The 25,151-nt window shown below is 36.5% G+C and overlaps 1 long non-coding RNA gene across 1 annotated transcript; it reads right to left on the bottom strand.

Annotated features, from left to right (window-relative positions):
• Positions 1-811: 811 nt before the first annotated feature.
• On the bottom strand, positions 812-23,907 carry LOC140140006 (uncharacterized). The gene is made up of 4 exons (XR_011857195.1): positions 23,664-23,907; positions 8,010-8,065; positions 2,334-2,374; positions 812-1,114 (listed from the first exon to the last, which is right to left on the bottom strand). It is a non-coding gene; the product is annotated as an uncharacterized lncRNA (long non-coding RNA).
• Between the last annotated feature and the right edge of the window lie 1,244 nt (positions 23,908-25,151).

Genomic DNA, 25,151 nt, shown 5'->3' with positions numbered 1-25,151 from the left:
TTGTTTGGTGGAATTAAATCTAAATATCTACAACGTAATGATAAATACTACATTATTACATCTACTGACTAATAATAATTTAACAGATTACTAAACTACTTATCTACCTTTACGCTAACATTACAGTATCAAATAATATGAACAACATCAAAACAACGACATGGTCAAGAAAGACAAGAGACCTTCATCCTGAACTTATAAATTATGTTAATGATATGGACTAAAAGCCAAATCAATTAGCACTCATGATGAAAAAAATGGGTTGGGTAACAGAGGAGTTATATAAAAATATGTTTATGAAGATCATCATTAATTTGTACATTCATAGTACCGTAACGATTCGCCTTTGCCTTTGCCTTGCGGAAATTTCACGTAAATATAGAGAGCAATTCCTCTGAAAATCCCAACAAGAATTAAGGATCCGTGTCCTTATTTGTTGGTGGGATTTTTACGGGAGAGCACTTTAGTTTGTGCCTAAAATTTCAGTTATGTCAAAGGAGCTCATATGCGTCATTAGGCGCATCTTTACGGTATGTTAAAAATTTCGGGGTTGAAGTTGAATAATTTGGTCATATATTAATAGAGAACAACAAGAAATGTGCCGGATGTCAAACGGAAGAGGAAGTTCCGGAATGTTACCATACTAACCCTTGGTCAGCCATTTTCTTTAATTATATCCAAATTTCTGACCTTAGTATGATTTAGTATAATCGTAATCTGATTTGTAAGGTTCTTTTTTAAAGTGTGTAATATCTTCTGGTTTTGATTTGCTCATGTAACTAGAACTTTTAAAGTGATAATATATGTGTACACATTGTATTTATATATACTACATAATTCCCAATCGCAGGGTGATTAACATAAGCTATTCCTAAGTATTGACGAAGTATACGTATAAGATGGAAATGTTTCTCAGTGAAAACTTGTGCGGTGTCCTTGGTGACTACGTGAGATGCATCATGGATGACGTCATCCTCGTGAGCAGATGGTATGTTGGACTCCAGTCTCCAGTCACGTACAGCAGTTATCCGTTTCCGTCGATCCAAGATCATCTGATAACACAGGCTTCCAGGGCGAATACTTCCAAACAAAATCAAGTGTTAGATTAACCATCCTGGAGAAAATGACAAAGTATATAAAAATTCAATAATTATTTGTTATAAGACAGTTTATACAAGACAAACTAGTAAAAGATCATTCATTTCTATTCTTCCTTATGGCAGTCTCGCATTACGTAAATTTTTAAGTATACTACAGATATATCACTCGAAGAATAAACTTAAAATTGGGTCTCGAAAAACTATTACATCTGCCTAAAATTATAGGCACATGCACACAAAGGCGACATCTTGGTACTCGTACATCATCGATGTCTAAACGGAAAACGTCCTTACCTCGAGAAAGTAAAAAACCCTTTTAATACCACAGCATTAGGAATTAGTAGAAAGACTATTGGGTGATTTTACACGGGAAGCATTTATATTGTTTACCATAATGCAATCTATAGATAGTCGACTGAAATCGGACTGGTTAAGAACATGATGTCTGCATGTGAAAACAGGCACATGTAGGTCGTGGGACTATTGTCGATCAAAAATGAGTTAACATACATCGAGGGCTCAGAAACAAAAAGCCTTGTGTCCATTTTGACCATTTTAGAAATACATAATAATAATCGTATGACGTCACGAGAACATTGAAAAGGGTGCGTTATGGAGACAAGACTGTGTCACACTTCTTAAGAGGATTTCTTTCTGAAAATGTTGATACCAATTTAGAAAAACAAAAATTATAGACAATCAGTACCAATTATTCAGGGTGTCCCTGAAAGAACTGTATCGTATTATGGGGCATTTTAACGCATAAACCGAAGATACTAAATACCGAGATGAAGTTGAGGAATATATCAGCTATCACATACTTTTTGGATTTTGACAATTGACCGCTCCGTTTTTGAAATAAAAGAATTTTACGAAACTACGTAATTTTCAGTCCGTTCCACGGCGTCAAATTTTTATTAATGACAATAGACGCCTCAGTCGTGCGCTGATGATGATTAACACTCCGAATACAGATCATCGATTGATATTAGAATCCGTGAAAAGGTTCGAAAATGAGGGAGTTTCGTAAATTTCTTATAGTTCAAGAACGGTGTGGTCAATTGTCAAATTTCAAAAAGTATGTGATAGCTGATTTATTCCTCAACCATACCAGTTATTTAGTTATGTTTAGTTATGGCGTTAAAATACCCAAACAATTAAAGTTTCTGACGATACAGTTCTTTCAGGGGGTGTATGGATTTCAACTGGAATAGCTCAATGCATGGTACCTACCTGCGATCCGAATTTTAGAAGCAAAGGCATTTCTTTTTTCTCTGTAATAAAATGACAAAAGTAAAGATGTTACTAAAAGATCATTCTCATAAGGAGTCTTGTCCAACACAAATCAATCAAATTTAATTTATTTTTACCAAGTCAGTCTGATGATAATAATAATAATATTACTAGTATATCTTATTTTTGTGTGATATAATAATTGCAAAAATATTGTGCTCGTCTTCGGCTCCTACAATGTTTCTCAATATTCTTGTAATACACCCAAAACCATTCACCATTATCATTTATATCACAGTGTTCCAGCACCATTCAGTGACATATCATGCATATTTGCCTATGTTCATTGAAGTGGAGAGACCTATCTTGTTTTTTAATTGTTAATTAATTACCTATTACTATAGCAGTGCTGTATAATTTGTAAAAGGAAAAATGCTATACTACCTAGTATCATTAGTACAAAATATCAAAGGGTGTCAGGAAATGTTAATTTCTTTCTTAAAAGATTTGTCAATTGAACAGATAATAATGATTACCATCACCATGTATTCATGAAACAAAGAAAACGGTTTCGTGATGTCCTGATGACGATCAAAAGAAATCAAAAGCACGAAATGGATGTTTTCTAAACCACGACATTGCTTCATGAATAATATCATGATTATACACTCATGACAATGTACATAGACCCATTTGAACATGTGTAAATACATAATAATAGATCATAATATAGTTAAGATGATGCATTTATGGTACAGGGATATGCATCCGAAAAGGGCATTATAATTTCAGTTTCATTTAGGAGTCCATGATTTCCGAATAATAATGATCATGAACATTAAGTTTGAGTTAATATTATTGTGTTAGTGTTAGTGCTTTAGATATTGGGATGGATAGAAAAATACGTTTGGTGAGACAGATTAATATACAGCGCACAAAAGTGTCCGCACACCAAAAAACAATATCTTGTAAACATAAATTACCAAACTTCATTTTCCCAGCTTAATAGTCCAATTTGATTAAAAACGAGCATTTCAGAAGATTAACAGATTTCTCTCGCGAAACTCCCCGGCGGAAAACAGCCACGAAGGTAGAAAATATCCCATATGTGCCACTTTTGAAATGCTCTATTTTATTCAATTCAAATTGAAAAATTGACCATGATAATCATAATAATAGTTCAAAAACTGTTAGTAAATAGGCAATATTAAACAGTTTTGTTTTCATTTTTGTAACCATGCTTCGAAGCTTAGCATTTATAATGTCAAATGCCAATCATATTTATTATTTAAACATATTCACAAAATGATACGCGTACATGTACGGTGTCACGAAGTGAATAATACTGCTTTATTAACCCCAATACCCGAAATTACCATGATTACCACAAAATACAACGATAATAACCACTGCGCATGCATGAATCCCACGTGATGCGATGACGCAATCACCGTAAGTGCTATGCTCAGGGAATCGCGCACTGGCCGGGCTGCTAAACCCACGTGGCTACCGGTCGGTGATCGTGTGCTTGATGCGAGGGGTATAAGGTTTGAATCCCGGGGGTACCAAGTAACTTCTTGATTCACCTACTCTCCTTTTTCGTTTCTTCTTAACTTCCTATAGCAAAAACAGTGTTCGGTGATAGAGTTAATGTGTTTTAACCATAATAGGCCTACTGCAGAATGCGTTTTAAGACAATGTACTTCAAACATTTTAAGTACGTGTATACGTTTATTAGTAAACTGTAAATTAGTGTAAAGTCGCGTGATATAATCCATATAGACTACGCCGACTGAGATCATCTTCCGGATTTGAACTGACATTACACATGTTACTTGGTAAAATTTTGACGAACTTTACATGTAGTAGGCCAAGTTGGCATATAGAAACATGTGGTCATTTTGGATAATACTAAGGAAATCCGGAGTTTGTGTGTAATGTTTGTAAGATTTTTATAATAAAGTTGTAGGCAAATCTCAATATATAGGGCCCATACGATTAACAATATAATAAAAAATGGAAACGGGTGAATTTGCAATTAACAAAATAAAATAAGATATTTGGATGTCAAATGGATAGATAGATACAATTTGTTAAACATAATTTGGTATAATAAAGCTATAATTTGGCTTTAACAAAAAGGTATAGCTAATGTTGAAACGCAAAAAATTCTCAACATCACATATCTATTAACTCAATCATATGAAAGCACTTTGTATTTCGTAGTATATACGTCGTATGCACTGCAAATTGGTGGGTTACGGTGGTTAAACCCCTTACTGGATATAAAAAGACATTTTCGTCCACAATCAGGGTTGCGGTTGTGTTCAACAGGAAAAGACGATAGTGGCCTGTGATAGTAACCTATCAAGTCCAAGGTTACCAAGTTGCGTCATTTATTGTTGGTTTTCCTGGTCTTGAAGCACTACAAATTAATGTGGAAATTGTTTGCGCTTGGTAAATTTCGCGCGTTCCGTGATCGTGATCATAATAAAAACCCGCAAAGAATCTTTGGGAAATAGAATCTTTGGGAAAAACGTAAAATCACGAATGGGTAATATTTCTTCAATACTTGGTCAGCTATGTACCAAGAACCTGTAAGCCAAGCGAAAATAAAGACATAATGTTAAATTCCAACGAGGCAATTCCGATTCCATTGACAAAGCAGGTTCATGAAAGGTTACGAAAAACAACAAACACAATTTTGCGTGGGATATGCAGCATGAACCACCAGCAACAACCAATGTACATTTCTCTTTCTACCAAAATAAATAAATGAATAAATAAAAAAAGAGTCGGGTATATAGTAAGGCACAGAAAAGGAGTTGTCTTTCCCCGCTCTTTCCAAAAAAAATTCCCCACATTTTCTTTCCCCACTTTTTTTTAATCACCAAAAATGGGCCCAGCGCATACGCGCTACGACTTAAATGCGCGAGGATTAAGAGAAAAAGCTTTTATTTTGATTCTACTCAGACCTTAAGGTGGTATTTGAGGCATTTTGTAAGTGCTCTGTGCATGTCTTAAATATATTGACAATTAAAGTACTCTGAACATTTATACATTGATTTTTTAGCAGAAAAAAAATCAATATTTCTACATTACATTGATTATTGATAAAAACAATAAGATACAAAGAAATAAAGAAAATATAAATTGATATATTATGAAACCGTACGTCCGATTTGCTTCAATCAAAAGGCATATTGGTCAGTGTACTTTGCCTACGGGCCATTTTCCAGTTTCCAGAAATATTCTCAAATACCACCTTAAATCAGTAACATGATTTTCGAAACTCTGAAAAAAAAAAAAACCTAAGTGGCTGTGCAATAATTATGTGTATCCCCGGGCTCCGGGTGGTGAATTCTTAAAATGGTCTACCAAATATCGCTTGCCCCCCCCCCCCCTTTCGACATACCAGATTTTGGGGTCCCCCTTTTGGGCCTGCCAACCCGAGTACGCTATAGGCATATTATTATAACCATCGATCCTTACATTATACACAAATCATATTAAAAAGAGGAAAATTCATAATTATAATGTATTGCATTAAACAGTGTATGGTCATGGTTATTAATAAAATAAAAATTGCTCCTCTTAACAGTTAGTCACGAAGGTTATTTCCGATGTACGCATAAAGTGTGAAATTAATTACACCACCATATCACCAATCAATGACAGTGTATAGGGGCTGTATAACATTATAATACGTGTGATGACTATACACGAGTGTGCGTCCTAATTAAATTGATTAGTTCATTACTCGAGTATGGAGGTGTAGAATGGGTGTTAGAGTATACGCATTCATGAATGGAAATGGGAATTTGGGAAATGAAGACCGGAGCGCAAGAAGACCTTAAGTCCACGTGGCCCCTGAACATGTATAGGGCCCTACTCTAAAGTTACGTATAGTTTCTTAGGGTTTTAGAATGTTTAATACATGTTCCAGGGTGAAAATATCATGAAAGGTTGTGAAAGATTTGTTTTGGCCCCTGAACATGTATAAGACATTACCAAACTATACGCAATTATACGCAACTTTACTGTATACATGTTGAGGGGCCAAGTGGACTTACGGTCTTCTTGCGCTCAGGTCTTCATATGTAAAATGGATATTCCAGTTGAAATCCACACCCCCTATAGAAGACATGACCTTAATCTTCAACACAGTTACATTGAGTTCACATGGGGTAATTACCCGAATGAGTGACTCCATTTCTCATGTTTCTACACACCTTGTGAGGGAGATTAAGGCCATGTCTTCCTAATGGGTGTGGATTTTAACTGGAATAGCCCGATACCACAAGAGTGTTAAGTTAATATCATATGATACCAAAAGAATAAATTCATGAAAAGTAAAGAAAGAAATCATGCAATATGTAAATCAATTAAAAACGGTGCATTCGTGTTCATCCATATCAATGTTAATAAAGTGCTTTATAGGTCCAAGTTCAAAAAATAATAATTTCGACACTTTTTGCCTTAACCCGGATACGCAAGATCAACATCAAGTGCATTATAATTTCTGAACAGTCTCTGAACAATATATAGCCTACATTTTAACCAAATCTTAGTTTTACTATATTTCAGATAACAACATAAAAAGGTTGTTGAGATTGAGCGCCACCTTAAGTCAGTTTTCTGAGCACCTCCACCTACTGCAACCTAAAGACTGCACAAAAAGTAACTCAGCTGTTATAAATACGCCTATAGATTCAGAACTAATAATTGTTTTCACAATATTTCAACATAAAAAGAAGGATGATTTATTTACGCGCATTATGATACCCCATTTGTCCAATTTTGTTCAATATTGACAATACAGCAGTGTTTTGAAAGAAAAATACCCCCAATTTAAAAGTTGCAGTTATTTGTATTGATTTGAAGTAAGCGCGAAGATAATGGCGGGCTTTACGTGTTTACAGTGCTGGCATTATAGCCATTGATCGCTGTAAACTGCAACTTTTAAATTCGGGCATTTTTCTGTAAAAGCACTACTGTGTTGTTAATATTGAACGACATTTGACGAATGGGGTATCAAAATGCGTGTAAATAAATCGTGCTTCTCTCTATGTTGAAATATTGTGAAAACAATTATTAGTTCTGAATCTATAGGCGTATTTATAACAGCTGAGTTACTTTTTGTGCAGACTTTATATCATGATTCAAAATGATCTCATCCCAATGGCACAGTTCGTTAACCTCGTTAACAATCTAAACTCAAACTGTGTAGTATGAGCTTTTGAATGCAACATCATTCATTATTCATGCTGGGGTTACAGAACTGTGCCAGCCAGAGAAAGGAGTATAATTAAGATCTTTGCCCGGGATCCGAGAGTGCAAGTTCATTATCAGGTTTGTGTATGCACTATGGACCACAATGGCCTCATCCCAATGACATAGTTCAAAACCTCAATAAAACAAGTACAAAATTTGACCTCAAGTTGCAGAGTATGAGATTTTGTACCCAAATTTTCAAAGGTCATTCAATGAATGTACAAATGTATTGGAGTTGAAGAACTGTGCCCTGATAGATGAGCATGTTGTGGATCCTAGTGATGGTTGAGTGAAATCCCGGGAGTGAAATGGAATGAAATGGAATGGAATGGAATGGATAAACCCAAGTCAGGTTATGATCGTAGGATGTTATGTTGACATGCAATAAATGATGCCACTCACGTTGTTGACGTTCTTGTTGTTGACGAAATCGTTGTCTTACCCCTCATATTTGGTTACTGTGGAGTAAACAATAATTTATAAAACAAACAAATAAATAAAAAATCCATTGTAAGGTATTCCTGCTGTATTAATATCATGTAAATAATGCAAATTCAAAATATGATTTCTATGAATTCATAACGACTGCCCCCTCCCCTATACTTACATGCAGCTGTTATATGCAAATACGATTTACAATGAAATGCTCATTAGTTGTGACCATGCAGTAATATTGACCTATACTGTACTTTTGACATCTACAGAACCTATATGCACAATGCAAAAATTGCAATTTTGCTCTACAAAATGCAACTTTGATCTTGGTGCAACATTTCACCCCACCCCCACCCCCAAAAAAAATCAATGCCCTGGTTAAGCAAACAGGTGGAAGTCCGAATACCAAATAATTCGGTTATAAACACCACACCTTACCCTAAACTTCGCCCTAACCGTAACCTATAACATAATCCTTATCCTAACATAAAACATATATAACCATAACCATAATCATACCAATATCCTACCATTTGGGGGGGTCTGATGGGGGGGTACAATCCGCCTTTTTTGGCAATATTCCTATATGGGATTTTTCATTAACCCTTACATTATGCTTAGCCCTAATCTTAATATATAATACCCTAAACCCGAACTTTAACCCTTTTGGGATTAATGACCCTTCGGACTAATAGGATGATCTCATTGCGGATTGGGGACTAATCGAGGTTGTTCGATTCCATTAATATTAATTATTAACATTTACAAGCAAATGCCATTGTAATGCATGCCAATCACATGTTGTCGCTTTGTGACTTTTGCTATTTATCTTTTCTTTCCTCTTTTGATATATTGTCAAATACATTCTTTCTTTGAAATGCAAATAAGAAAGCCCTCGGACCTCTTCAGACGTCATGCAACAGAAGGCGCTCAGCCCAGTCGCGAAACCAAAACTTTATTAGCTAAATTAAAGTGAATGCAAATAAAAGTGTGTTTAGGGATATGCGACTGAACATTTGGTTTCGCGCAATTTTTTTCCTTGCGATTACAAAATTGTTTTATAAACTTTCATTTGAAATTTTGAATACGCATCTTTTCATGCAAAATTAAACGAACAAAAAAAATAAATAAGCCTATTCATGCTCGCGGATTCATGCCATGCCATGCTATCTGGCTTACCATCTCTGGAAGTGAAGGTTGTGGAAAACAACATGAACATAATTTCATGAAAAATAACTTGCATCTTAGTCCACAACCTGGCTGGGCTGCGTCGGGTAATTCCAAATCAGGCATGATGTCGGGTATGGTGATTTAAGGATTCGCGTATCCTAAGGCTGATATTCTAATATCTTCGTTGTTTAAGTGGCTCTCGTCTGTATACTACTCTACTATAATCTGGCGCGATCGCTGTCTAAATACTAATTACCTAAGACTAAAAGCTGGGACTGAAATAGTGTCGCTGCCAAGTTTCAAAACTGAGAACTATTGTGCACTTTGTGATAAAGGCATGAGAGTAAAATGTGACCGTGAAAATGCTCCAATCGTGTTGCAAAATATGACTAATTATTTGTCTGATCACGATGATTTCAAAAATGTATAGTTTGTACTATCTACTACTAGTAATTTACATATCGTTATGGAGTTATTCTACAATGTCACGTTTTTTTTGGTTGTATAAATGGGTACAAAAAAATGTAAACTTGGTAACAAATTGTTGGCATTGGCATAATATATTATATCTTGAATTGATAGAGCTTTCAACAAGATTGGAGCAGTTAATAAATTTAACCCCTCTATAATATTCTGTGGCCTCTATCGTTCACCATGGATCAAATCCGACATGCTCCAAGATTAAAAAACAAAAACGAACAAGCCAAAAAACCTTTGAGCTTGTACATGTACTTCATTGTGTGGAAAATACTCATGCTTTTATCACAAAGTCACAATGTTTCAGGTTAGCAGCTGTACTAAAAGATGGAAGTGAGCATTAAGGGATACGTGACTGAGTGATGACAGAATAAGTCGGTATCATATCAGAAATTGGATGAGTAATGCATCGTGTTAACATCATGCTTTCCGACATTTGGAATGACAATTTTGATAGGGCCTATACATGTAGGTTTAATTATTCTTGGACGTTCATGAATGGATGTGCATATGACGCGTCATATCAAACGGTACCCTTATTATTAGTCGGAAAATCCATCCAGGTATTCAGATATGTAAAATAAACTTGCAAAATATAGAAGAACAAATGTTGAACTGGCCTTCATATTTTCAAAAGTATCACCTCAAGGCTCAAATTAAAAATAAAAAACACCAAGATACCATTTTAAAACTTGGTCTTTAATATTCAAGTAAAGTAGGCTACAAATGAAGACCTGAGCGCAAGAAGACTGTAAGTCCACTTGGCCCCTCAACATGTATACACTAAAGTTGCGTATAGTTTCGTATATTTTGGTTATGTTTTATGTATGTTCAGGGGCCAAAACAAATCTTTCACAACCTTTCATGATGTTTTCACCCTGGAACATGTATTAAACATTATAAAACCCTAAGAAACTATACGTAACTTTAGTGTATACACGTTGAGTGGCCAAGTGGACTTAGTCTTCTTGGGCTCAGGTCTTCAAATCTCAATACGTTCATAGCTGTTTGTTTGTTTGATCCCCCCATGCCCCTTGGAAAAAGTCCTGGTGCCACCACTGTTAATTTTTGACAAGTTAAACATAGTTCCCTAATCTATTTATATCATCATAGGCTAATTTGAACGCAATATCACTTAGAATAGTTCGGTATAAGTTGGCTTCCCCCTATACACACTACCATCAACTTTTAATCGTAAACCCTACCCCTGGTTAGGTCGTATCGCATGTTTTCCTCTAAATACAGCAAATAAAGGATGATGATCGTTCCGTGGATTGTCCAACTCCCCCTTAAGGATATATGTCCAACGCAAGTTGACAATCTGCTAAAATATTATAGGCCTATTAAAAAAATACGTATATCCAATAATCAACGTCATTTCATTAAATTTAATAGCAGCTATAAATATAACAGTATAATGAAGCAACTATAAATAAAACCAATAAATTGCTGCACAATAATAACTTTGTTCGTTGACATAAATTATTTTCCAAATCATCTGTCGCCATTCCAGTATTGTTATTGCAACGTTGTATATCATTGCTTGATTAAAATTGCTATACTGTAGTGTACAATGAAATTAATATAATTCGCAAAAATATAGTCTGAATAAATATAAATACGACTATAGGCATAAATCCTGAATTTGTTTTAATAATATTTTTTTTATTATTTTTTTTATTCTGTGATTTGCAATGGATCTGACAGTAGGCCTAATTACATTATGTTTGTGTTACATTATGTTAATAATAGTCATTACTCAAGCAAAAATTGTTTGGAAAATTACATGTTAAATCATTCAAATGATGCTTGTTTAATGTAAACATGTAGGCCTAAATCCTTTTACATCGTGCGTAAAATTTTATTCAGTTTCATCAAGCAATATTGAAAGTTAAAGTGCCAAGTATCACTCCTATGCAGGCATATCGCATGAGACTGCACTTTCATTAAAAAAAAACTGAAAAAAAAACACCTGAAAATGTGTGTGAAATTCGGCAAAAAGTACCAAAAACAGTGAAATTAAATAAAAGTTGCGGATATTTTGACTAAAACAAAAAATCTGAAAATTCTCATGCCTGTAAATGGTATTAAAGCACATTGAAGCATGACTGAAATAGATTATTATTAATGTTCAATTTGATGTGCATCGATAAGCTTGCTGTCAATAAAACAAACTCGCATATAAAAATGATACCACACTAATATTTACTTATATGGCACACTGCACATGTCACGTATGAGCTTTCATTGACAGAAAATGTGGTTTTTTTTCACCGCACTTGACGACAAAATATTGATTTTTGCTGAATTTCTAATAATACCACCCTACAGGAATAGGAAATTCAATTGCTCCAACCAGAGTGAATCGTGTAAATTATGCTCACAGTACATGCAAGCTTGCCTATAGATATCAGCATGATCAGATCACGAATAAACGTAAATCAACCTTTGAACTTTAATTAAAGCCATTGAACTTGAAATGGACTTTCTCTATAGAATTTGTATGCTTGTACTTAGCTGTATACTACTAAATAGAACTAAACTTATTGACAGGGTTATTTTTGGGAGTTTAAAGATGCAGCTTAAATATTTGTGATGTTTAGAAAAGAATATCAAACATAATCCTGCTCACGCATGGACAACTTTTTTTTAAATTACTGATCCACTTGTTGCTTCACACGCGCGAAAATAAAACCCACGCAAAAGTAATATACCTCTACAATATATTATGTGAATACAGAATACTATACTATTTAAGCAATGATCACACGGGCGCCTACCTCGGTGTTAGTGTAACACAGAGGTATAGTACAAGATCATCCTTTAACACAGATACTTGTTCACACAGACAGTCCCTTCCCACTGAGCTTAACGCTTATTTAAGTATTCCATGTTTAAATCACTGAATGATCGCTACCACTCAGTTAAATTCTTAGTGTTATGCTTCGTGTTTGTTAACACGATACTTGTTCCGACGGGCACTACCACTAAGCTATACCTGGTAGTGTTAGCCGTCTGAACATACAAGCCATGATAGCGTCATCCAAATGAATAGTAGAATAGTTTACAAGCATCAAACACACTGGATGTAAATGTAATTATTCACAAATGATATGGTGGAATGCAATGGGAATGGTCATTGCCAGCGTACATTTGTCATTATTTTCATCAACTTCATTACTAATTGTAGTGCAGCTGCAAATCAGGAGGACTGAAGAGAAACACTACATCTACATTTGCATAGCAGATATGCTGCATGGCCTTACACACACCTGGTATAGGATTCTAAATTGCTATTTCAAAATGATTCGGAATTTTCATCCCACTCCTATTTTAAAGCTATCATAAAAATTTATTGCTTTTCAGTATTTCTATACGTGTAGAGAAAAACTGTACACATCAATATTCCCTATATCATGTAACCGCGTCATAGGCGCGGAGCTGCTTCGTAGTTTCCTATCATACAAGCTGGTGACCAATATCGAGAAATTGAAGCAAAGTAATTTGCTTCAAGGCGATGACTAATCCCATTTGATTCCAGCGTATTGCACTCGATACAATCTTTGATTAAACCTCATAATGAAAATCTGATTGAAAAGTAACTGCTCATAATCATGATAATGATTTGGGCATAACAAGATCACCTCTTAGAAGTTATGCCTGTCATATATATCTGAGCCACGCGACCAGCGTACTAAGTGCTTTCCGAGCATGCGCAAATCTGCTAATAGCCTATATTACTACAAGGATAAGTTGACACACGGCTAAACTTTGAGCTAAAACTTACATTTTTCATTTAAAAAAATTAAAAATGGTCAAAAATATATTGTTTATCTTGTGCAAGAACCAAAATCGAGCTTTCCAAGGAGTTCTCTTTATGCAGCTTACGTAAGAAACACGGTTATTTAAATTTTAATAAATCTTTTGTCGAAACACAAAGGGACCATGCTGATCTGGGAACGAGGTTAGATGGATGACCTTAGATTTTTGTGATCCGGAAGTACACTGTCAAAACAGAACCAGATTTAAAGGGCTTGTAAATAAACATGTTTTGTGGTCTAATTTACCAAAAACTTGTCAAAATTATCCCATAATGTATGATATATTACCAAAATAACTAGGATAAAGTAGTTGCATTTGATTTTCTGAGCGATAAAGCAGCGCATGTTTTCATAAAGACTAAAAACGAGAGTAATTTAGTTTCGCGCCACCGTAACATCAAAATAGCAAATCAATAATTTGATCAAACGAGGTGCTGAATTGGCGGGAATTTCTGCCAAATAAATTCTAAATTACACAAATTACATACTTAACGCACGAAAATATCCAGATAAGAGAGGAAATACAATTTTCTGGTCACCGATTTAACCGATATGAGCCTTAAGTCGTAATCGTCCAGGTTTAGATATGGTGCCACATGTCGCATTGCGATATATACATATACTACGTATGTACACGACATTATGACGAAAGGCACGACAATTTCGTCAAAAAAATATCGTCTTTCGTCAATTTTGCAGCTGTGGAACTCCCATCGTCAAATTCATTATTCCAAACTATGAAAATTAACATCCATTTTGCACATCCTTGATGACTTGATAATATATATTCCATCGATTAGAAATGTCCATATATCCACCAAAAACGACAAGGTCGTAGGTAGCTAGGGCGGACATATTGGATGTATACGATTTATACAAATTCTATCATACCTTTCATAACGACGGTTTGCAGCAACAACAACACTTTCTTAAAACAAAAAGCTTGAATCTAGTCCAACAACTGGGCTTCATCTTATCTGGTACTATGTCAGGCATATTGTAGGAAGTGTAAAGTGTCCAAAAACGGAAAGAAAAGTGATGAAATGGTATCCACTACCGGACAAGCTTTATAGCAGGATGATTGGCTCTCCTAGGTGTGGCCTATATACAGAATTATACTACCAAAGCGCCCTCTTTACTAAAAGAATTTTGATTGACTTATCTCAAGTCTTTTGAGCCCATCCAATTCCATTTTAGATACCTTAATTGAAGCAGGGATAAAGCCTCGTCTTCTTCGTAAGTCAACATCGGGATCAAATTTCTAAAATGTTTCAACATATGGGACATTGGAATGAAAATACACTTGCATATTTATGAAATGATACATGATACTATATACTATCAAGCTAAGGATGGTGATATTCAATGTAACATGCACGCATTTGCTTTTAGCATATTTATATAGAGGTTTAGATTAATGCGGCGCGCAACTGTCGTATAACTTAGCGTCGCGCCAGGGTTTCTGGAAGTCATCCATTAATTACCAACTGGCGGTTCCTCCCAAGATGTGGGATGAGGATGCAATCAAGCCATGGTGTGAAGATGAGATGCATATGTAATCATCTTCATCAGTTGACACAGCAGGTGGATAAGTGGGATGCAACAAATGCTTCAGACGCATCGCTAGCTGGGAGGATAATGCCATAATGATAATATCAGATGTTCAAAATGACCGAATGATGTACGTTTAAAATAAATATATTTAAGAAAAATAAACACACAAACACATCAGGAAAAAATTTATACAATATGATTTATATTCAATGATTTATAAACGCATATTATTTAGGAAGGTAAATGGCAGCAATATTAATTTCAAACATAAATATCATCAGTGATATCAAATACAAAGAAATTTCATTACATTATACGTACTGTGCGTCGCTTAAAAACATGGAATAAATTGAAAATGCATGTTCAAATTAATAATGGTCGTATAAAATCAGGGGTCAATAAATAGGACAACTGCAAAGCATATGCAACATCTTGAAGTAATAAAGTATAATTTCGCGTCAAAAAATCGACGGCTGGACCAACGGTATGACATCGGCAGCACGAAGTTTACACATTCTGCACTCTTTGAATCTTGTTTTGTTATGAAGCTTGTTACAGTTGTTACATGTTAATTACCGATGCTGTCAACGCGATAGTGGTTCTCCACTGCCGAAAGGAATGTATCACTGGTGCTCGTAAACAACGCGAGCCTACACAGTCAGTGACAGTAAGTGGTTCTATGTGGGCGTTTTGCTTGAGTGACGGCGATGGAGTATCAGCGAAGAATAATATAATGGCTGCGCCCATGAACACAGTAAACACACTGTACATATAGCACGATTGTGACGGAGACGTTTAATCATGAGGTGTTAAAAAGGATTTTAAAATTATGTATGTTGTTAGCCGTGCAATGCACCTACATGCATTGAAGAAGTTATTGCAAATATTAAATGTTTCGTGTTTTGGGGGTGTTTTTTAAACATTTTGATTGATCGAGACATATGCCCTAGTATGCCAATAATATAGTTTGCTGGTTTATGGATTTAAAAAGAAAACGCTTGCTCTTTTAACTAAAATGACTTAATTCTTCAACAAGTCACATTTTAATATAGTATGCCATTGACTGTTATCACTGCAATGCAATTTAGCGTACAACTTCCTGGGCAGATAAGAAGTGGGTTGTTTATCAGTTTCCGATCTTATAGGCCTATACATGTTGCATCGTAACATGAATACCAGAGTTAAGTGTTGCTACATAGAATTGGTCGAATTACTTGACTCTGGCAGTGTTTCTCCAATTTCGAAATTTCGGCTTTAATGTTGAAGTTAAAATGTAGGCCTAAATAATTTCGTTAAAAAAATAGACACGCGGATACGACGATACACAAGTAGGCTAGAATATATTTTATAAATCAACAAAGATTTAGCACGAAGTTTCACTAAGTTTCAACTCGCTGAGTTTGGAAGTGAATTAGGTGCGTATTTCACTGGTCGTATATAGCATCGGATCGCGCGCGTCACTACCCTGGGCCTATACACACGTGTAGAAGGTTGGGTTATTGACATTCTTGCGGCGCAACCGCGTACATGTAAAAGCACTAGACATCACTTCCAAAGTCGACGTGTCGATGGGTCTTGGCATCACTTCTCTGAAAAGAATATGCAAAAATATAAACGGCATCAGCTTTAAAGGATCATATAAAAATCTGACAGTGTCCGGTGATACCGTGAAAGTATCGTGCAATGTGTAGGCCTATAGCATTTCCTCGGTATGAACAGATGGTGGATCATTTCCAAGATTGCTCACGCCCTCAATCGCTTGCTCGCCGAGTGGAGCCAACGTTAAAATAATACTCTGTTGTGAACGCTAGATGGCATACATGTTGAAAATTCTTGCACTGATATGGTAAAGGCACTAGACTGCATCAGAGTCTCCTCTTTCATCATATTTCACTAAATTGATACCCACGAGAAAAAGACCCTCTCCTGGTCCAGGGCCATGTTGTATGCACGACACAAGAAAATTTATGTCTTTATGAAAGGGCTTTGAAATTTGAGGACGTTTGTGAATCTTGGTCGGATTTCCTTGGTATTAGGGGTGTTAAAAGTTGAAAGTGTTGAACCTAAACTAAACTAAAATTCGTGATAACCACCTTCCATGGCCAAGAGATAACATTTCCTTGCAAAAATGAAAGGACCGGTGACGATGGTTGTCGGTCAGAATTTTTGCCCAAACATATGCCATCATGCAATATAGCACGTCGGATTACTTTTAAATATCAACTAGGCCTAATATGTATACATGTAGCCTATGTTTTGGAAGTTGACCAATATAAATTTGGTGACCTCCAATTGGAAACCCCGCAACACGGTTCATGGCTGGGTTTCTTGAGAACTGTGCTCCTCTGTCAAAACGGGAATACCAATATTGCCATCAGTTCACGAAATGCATGCATCGACGGCAGTACAGCTCCTTTAATTGTTGTGTTGTTGTTGGGTTTGTTTAATGATGTTAATTAAGCCACGAATTTCATTCAATTGTTATATCAAAACAATAATACTATAGGCCTACGGTCTACACGGGCATCTTGTTTCATATTTTAAGGGTCTGGCCTACTAGTAATATGCACAAATCTCTTCGCATTAAATTCTCTAGCTCTGCATGATTTACACATTATGTAGGACGTACGTTGGAGGCACCACATTTTGTTCAAGGGGATGGGTAATTTTCCCGGGAGGGGGGTAACATTTCACATTTTTCATGGATTTTAAACCAGAAAGTGGAAATTTGCCATAACTTTAAAACCAAGAAAGGGAAATTTGTCATAGTTTTTATTTGTTTTTACTTATTAAAATACCCATGCTCACTGGCACCACGCTGCGGGTATGACGGATTTTATTATTTTTCCGTAGCCCACTATAGGATATTTACTCTGTTTGACATATTTTTTATCATGATTATGAATGTTTATGACTTGTGATGTTTAAATATGACAGAATAAAGACTTGAACAAGTCTAAGCAAGGTACCTGTTTTATTTACATACTGTATGAATAACCTTTGAACCCCATTCATACGCATCATACGTCAGTTCTAGTTCACTGACCTACCATAAAACATTGTGGGTTGCTAATAAACTTGCTGCTAATAAAGTTTAAAAAAAAAAAAACCACGGTCCACGACGCTGCAGCGAACAAACACTACTGCGCAGTGCCAGAAGTGCATGGGGAAGTGCAATAGCTGCCATGTTTAGCTGCCATGTGTAGATGAGTGCAATATTCTGTGTGTAAATGGCCAAATGTTCACTGACAGGCAGCTATTGCATTTACCCACTTCTGACACTGAGTAGTCGACTTACCATGCTTACAACTATGCCGTATTTATTGGAGTCCTATGCCAGAAAAATGGAAGCGATGATTCTACCCTTTTCGGCTTAAAATATAGATGGCTTTAAACATTAAAATACAAGTTATGCTGCATTTCGGGCTTAAAGTATAAGTTTAAGGGGGTACTACACCCCTGGCCAATTGTGTGCCTATTTTTGCCTTTTTCTCAAAAATTATAGCGCATTTGTGACAAGTAAGATATGTATATTATCATGATTATAGGGGCAAGGACTACAATTACTGCACTGGAAATTTTATTTCAGCACAGACAACAGTTGTAGAGTTACAGTCAAAAATGAGGAAAACCAATATTTGATCAATAAATCAATAACTACTTATCTTGAGTCACTGAAATTCCAGTGTAGTAACTGGATTCCTTGCCCATATAATATACATAACTTTTGTTACCAGTGTGTTATTAGTTTTTAAGAAAAATGCAAAAATAGCCACAAATTTATCAAGGGGTGTAGTACCACCTTAAATGAATGCCTATGCCCTAATCCGGTAAAAATCCCCTACCTTCATGGTAGACGATGTGGGCGTAGCCCTGGGTTTACCTTGGAAAAACATGTTGCAATGGGATGATATACACATATGTGATGCGATCTAGCAAAATCAGTCGGAACTCGGAAATATTAAATTTTCAGTTTCTTATATAGAATGATAAAAAACATTTACAAAGCTGGATTTTGCTGAAAACCCCATTGAAATTGAACAACCCGTTCCGAAGATATAAGCAATTAAAGAGTTTCCAAAACAAGAGGAAACAAAAGAAAATATTTCCTTTGTTTGGCTATATCTCAAAATCAATATTTCCGAGTTCCGACTGATTTTGCTTGATCGCATCACATATTTCAATTCCCCCTTGCTATCACCATATTATTGATTATGGTTTAAAGGGAATAATAAACTAGTGGCAAATGATGGTCATAGACCACAAACCTAGGTGGGGCGTGTTGGTGTTGTGGAGGTATCTGACCCCTGCAAAATGTTCCAAAAATGTTCCTCTGGTCATGACGTTTGTTGTCACCGAGTTTGAGTCCCTTTCTCCTTACGGATGTCCAGAAAAAGTAATTTTAAAATTTGACCCCAGATGACCTTTGACCTGACCCCTGCAAAATGTTCATAAATGTTTCCGTGGTCATCCAAGTTTGTTGTCACCGAGTTTGAGTCCCGTACCCCTTACAGATGTCCAGAAAAGACGTTTTAAGATTTGACCTCTATATGACCTTTGACCTGACCCCTGCAAAATGTTCCCCTGGTCATAAGATTTGTTGTCACTGAATTTGAGCCCCATACCCCTTACAGGTATCCAGAAAGTGAATTCTAAGATTTAACCCCAGATAACCTTTGACCGACCCCTGCAAAGTGTTCCAAAATGTTCCCCTGGTCATTAAGTTTGTTGTCACCAAGTTTGAGCCCCGTACTCCTTACAGATGTACAGGAAATGCATTTCTAAAATTTCACCTCTGCATGACCTTTGACCTGACCCCTGCAAAACGTTCCCCTGGTCATGAGATTTGTCGTCACCGAGTTTGAGCCCCATACCCCTCACAGATATCCAGATAATACAATTGTAAGATTTTACCCCTTAATGACCTTTGACCCCAATTCTGTATGCAAGTTATAGGCGTGTGGTATAGCCGATGCATATGTGACCATACAGCACGAATGAGCCGTAAATGTCCTCAATTGTATTCTGAGTTACAGTGTAAAATGGGCATGAAGGTCATATTCATAGCTATTTCAATTTGGTGCTACGTGTATCTCATTAAATGAGGTACACGTAGCACCAAATTGAGGTACCTATGAATACGACCTTCATGCCCATTTTACACTGTAACTCAGAATACAATTGAGGACATTTACGGCTCATTCGTGCTGTACGGTCACATATATGCAAATGACATCATTGTACTATATATGATATGTGACAGAAGAAGCATTTTGAAGGTATTTGGTTATATACCGGAAATGCCCTCTTAATGACCTTTGACCTCAATTCTGTTTAGACCCTATGGCCACTGGATATAGCCGATACATATGTGCAAGCACAGACCATAGAACTTTCTAGGGTCTGTGGTGCAAGTGACATGATTGTAGGGTGTAACATGTAGGAGGAGAAGCAATTTGAAGTTATTGTCAGAAAGAAGAAGAAGAAAGAAGAAAGATCGGATAGCAAAACAGTACCTAGCTCGGGGGGTTGTAGCCTAAACCCACCAGCTAGGTAAGAAAGATCGGATAGCAAAACAGTACCTAACTTGGGGGGGGGGGGTGGAAATCCCCCAGCTAGGTAATCAACATGATCAATGCTCATCATCTGCACATTATAATATCCACAACAACAGCTAACAAGAGTGAACTTCTGAATGGTGAAATCGGAGTAAGTGGCTGACATCACCTGCTTGGAGGTCAGTGAAATTAGAGTTGTGAGTGGGTTGCAGCAAGGGGTGGTTTTATTACCCAATTGGGAATCAACTTCCAGCTGCATGTCTGATTCTACTTTTGATCTCTGTTCTGACCTTGCTCACTATATAGTATACTTCCATGATTATATGTGCAAGTGACATAGCATTTTGAATTTGTTACGGAGTATGAGTTTTTTTGTACCCAAATTTGTCAAAGGTTATTCAATGAATATACAAATATATTGGGGTTCAAGAACTGTGCCCTGATAGATGAGTTTCTGTTGCCAGCCCCGGTTGCCAGCGGAAGAAAACTACTGAATTTTAATACCTAGGTGGGTGTAAACCCACCTAGGTAAATAATGTTTATATGTTACTATATGAAAGCAAGAACGTGCATCATCGAGAATCGATTTTGAGACATTTAATTTAATGATTTATTCAACCACACACACGTGTAGGCCTATATAACTTTGCCATGTAGACAAACATACGAAATGGGCTGTGTGCAAGCAAGGATCTTTGGTGAAAGCAGACATTATATACAAACACCAAAGAAGATAATCTTCCCAGCAAACACGTACACTACCCCTGGCTGTTACGCTTGACTTCTGAAAGTTATCGTATTTTGTACCATTTTGTAATGGCCTGTAGTAGGAAAATTCGCAACTGTGTCCATTTGGTATTAACTCTCCATTCCTATCTTGATAACGCAATTGTGCTTGCCTATTCATCTGTACAGGATACTGCCTTAGACATCGTTTTGTTATGACGCTTAACAAAAGAAGAATCAAGGTTGTTGTGTAAATAGCCAGCACGGTTTTTACGCCATTAGTTGTGAATTACCTTAGGATATTACCTTGACTTGATGTAAAATAACAATGCTTTAACGTACTGGCAAAAAGTTGTCAAATCAGGTGTGTGTTAACATATTTCGTGTTAACGAGGTTTGATTCTCATACATGTGATTTCCCTTAGGATATTACCTTGACTTGATCATTGATGTAAAATAACAATGCTATGCAAAAAGTTGCCAAAAGTTCACATTAAACACTCTTTGTGATGTGTGTTAACATATTTCGTGTTTGACGAGGTTCGATTCTCATACATGTATTTAAACTGTAGGCCTAAATCATGTTATAAATTAGGCCTTAAGAGGTCTAGGGGCCTATATTAAATATTTCCAGAATAAAAATATTGCACCTGAACGTGGAGTGCATGTATTAAACCAGGGAAGTGAGCGCCGATAAATGAATATTTACGGCCTAAATATTTGTCACTAAAGTCACATGAAATTGACAGTCATTGGTTCTCATTCAATTGGCGCTATTAAATGTTGTCTATCTTCTTATTTTTTTCAGAAGAGAAAATAACACACCTTTATTACGTAATTTAATACTCAAAAAGTAGTTTTAATAATGATTAATAGGAAATCATCCTGGAATTCATCATGAATAGAATTAATTTCCCATCTGTAAAATTTAAGGCCTACTTATCAATTGAAAAACCATAATTGGTGACTTCAACAAAAGAATTAAGGTCACCAAGTTGTCTTGAAAAAAGGTAAACCAACTTTATTTCTCAATGGTCCTTTACATTCCAAGACCCACCCACCATGTACATTTGCATGTGAATTGAATCATTTCAATGTGGCCTTTTAATAGAGCAGCACTTTGTTGGTTAATATATTCGCCTACAGTTATACTGGTCACGGTTGATTATCACCTTGTTGACCTCTTCCAAATAGGTATTATGCTATCATTGCCGGGGGTGTCGCTCCCTAACAAAATAGTGTATGGGTAGGTCTATGTGCTGTATTTTGGGGTGTGTTTTCACTTTTCAACAAACTTTTAGCGCTGACCAACATAAACCAGGAAAATGATGTTCAACTCTGTCAGTCACATTTGGCATTTCTGGGAGTCAGTGGCAAAGCCCCCCTGCTGTTCGCTCTCTTATTTAAGCCTGATTTTTTTTTTAAACATTATTGTTACCTTTTGACACAGGATTTCCCCTTGAAAGTTGCCATGTAGGGCCTATAATAAAGTAGTACATTTACCCCGTGCATCCTTTAGGCATATAACACAGTATTGGGGCTAAAATAGGGTTAAGTTACAAAAGTTTGAGCTCTTTGTGATTGAAATTGGAAAAATGTAGCGCACAAATATCCCAGTAAAACCAGCACAAAATATGCTTGCCGCCCCCCCCCTATTAAATGCATACTGCCGCTGCACTGCGAATAGGTGCAGAAACGAAATGTACGGTTCAAATCTGGGCAGCTATGCCACACTTAGATTCTGTTAGGACACCACCCCCGGGAATTGTAAGGTCGGGAAATAGTTCAGGTTTACGGTATGTGGCTTTGTATTTTAAATGTCAAACCAATAGGCCAATGCATCCCGGGATGGGCATTTTGACATGATAATTGGCTAAGAATCCGTTTACATTAATTGTACAAACTCAAATTATTAATTATTATTACTGTCCAGATTAAAGCATTGTTTAATCTTCAATGGTATACTGTAGACACATTGGAATCAAGTGATGGAAGTAATATATTTTGACAGCTGCAAGTCGCTAGTCATGACCGTAGTGTTACCAACACAACCAACATTATGGTGAATTCTTTAACAAACAGATTCCCAATACTGTATTGATTTATTAAATAACGAACCTATTTAATACAGTATGTAGTTAATACCGTAACCGTCATCATGACCAAAAAATGTAAATTAATACGTGGAAGCTAAGCTAAACAATGGCCTAATATCCACACACAAGGTCATCCACGATCATTGAAACCAAACCGCGCGGGCGAAAAATCGACAGTGCATGGCTGCAGAATTTTGATAAAGATTTTGACATACATACCCCAATACCAGGCTTCTTGATGCAACAGGTACAGCAAGAGCAGCATCTCAGGAAGAAAAGCTTGCATCTTGTAGAAAAGCTGGGTTTCATTGCATCTGGTAAATCAGGCATGATGAGATGTTGTTAGTTTACTTGTGGTAGAAAATGTCAACCAATGTGTACTCCTCTGTCTCTGGTCAGTGATTGGGTAACAGCGCGAAAATCACTGGAATCTCAGATGTCTGGTGATTTGTTTGTTGGGTTAGGTCAGGCCTGGGTTAGGTGTGGCCTACAATTTAACGCCCTCATTTGACAGCACATTGATCAAAGTGATTGGGATCGACTGGTAAATTTGCCGGTGATGGCGGCACTCAATGAAAAAACAAGTACCGCACGGACTATGATGCAGCTGATTATTTTTGTCCTATTATTTACAATGGGTGGCGACAATTGGATGCGGATGCCCACCATCTGGATGCCCACTAACATCTGCACTGAAAGACATCGAGGGTGGTTGGGGGCACTCGACTTTGGAAGTGACGAGGATGTGCGGACAGCACTTCGAAACTATAACGGTCTTTCGGTGAGTCTAGACACCGACAAATACTACAAATGTCTCTGTGAGAAGGTCCCAGAATTCAGTGAGACTGGGAAAATTTTGGGTCAAATACTGAAAAGTCGATAAAAAATCTGAAGAAAAATTCTTCAAATTTTAAAACATTTTGAAAAATTTGAAAAAAAAAAAAAATCAAAAATTTAAAGCAAAATAAATCGGACAAAAACGGGGCCATATTCCCAGAATGCTTTCCAAAAGTTTTGAAAAAAAGAGGGTCTTTTGGTGACAGGGCTCATAGGGTAACAGGGAGTTCAGTAAAACAAAAAAAGGGGTCATTAGGTGTGAGGAAATTGTAAAATGGGGGTCAATGTGGCCGCACATCCCCGTCACCCATTTTTAGGGAGCATTATTTGGAGGAGGGGTCTTCAGAAATGTTGAACGTGGATATGACTTTCTCCAACCTACTTTTTGCTTTTTTTTTCATCAGTGTTCCAATTTTTGCACGAAAAAACACCCCAAAAGTACCAAAATAATGTCTCTAATTGGGCGCTTTTTGGTTTACTTTTGCCCATATGGGCCGCCCAGTTGGGCGTATTGGTCTCCACTAAAACCCACCCATCAATATACCAGAATTGCCCCGAATGAGATACCCCCAAAAAACCGTGGGATATCCCTGTATACCTCAAACCAGGACGAGCCCCCCCAGTCGCCCCTCCCCGGGTAATGTAATTTCTGACAAGTATTGCTATTCTGTTTTGAATTCTAAGTTTTCCATAACCCGGCTTTCTTAAAGGAAGGTGATCTGATTTATTTGGAAAATGGAATTCCTTTCAAGGGGGTGCTACACCCCTCGATAAATTTGTGTATATTTTGGCATTTTTCTCAAAAACTAACTTCTTATGTATATTATAGGGGTAAGGAATCCAATTACTACACTGGAATTTCAGTGACCC

This window comes from Amphiura filiformis, chromosome 18, assembly GCF_039555335.1.
Source record: "Amphiura filiformis chromosome 18, Afil_fr2py, whole genome shotgun sequence".
NCBI classification, from domain to species: domain Eukaryota; kingdom Metazoa; phylum Echinodermata; class Ophiuroidea; order Amphilepidida; family Amphiuridae; genus Amphiura; species Amphiura filiformis.
Note: the sequence above shows the minus strand (reverse complement) of the source record. Positions and strands in the feature narration are given on the sequence as shown.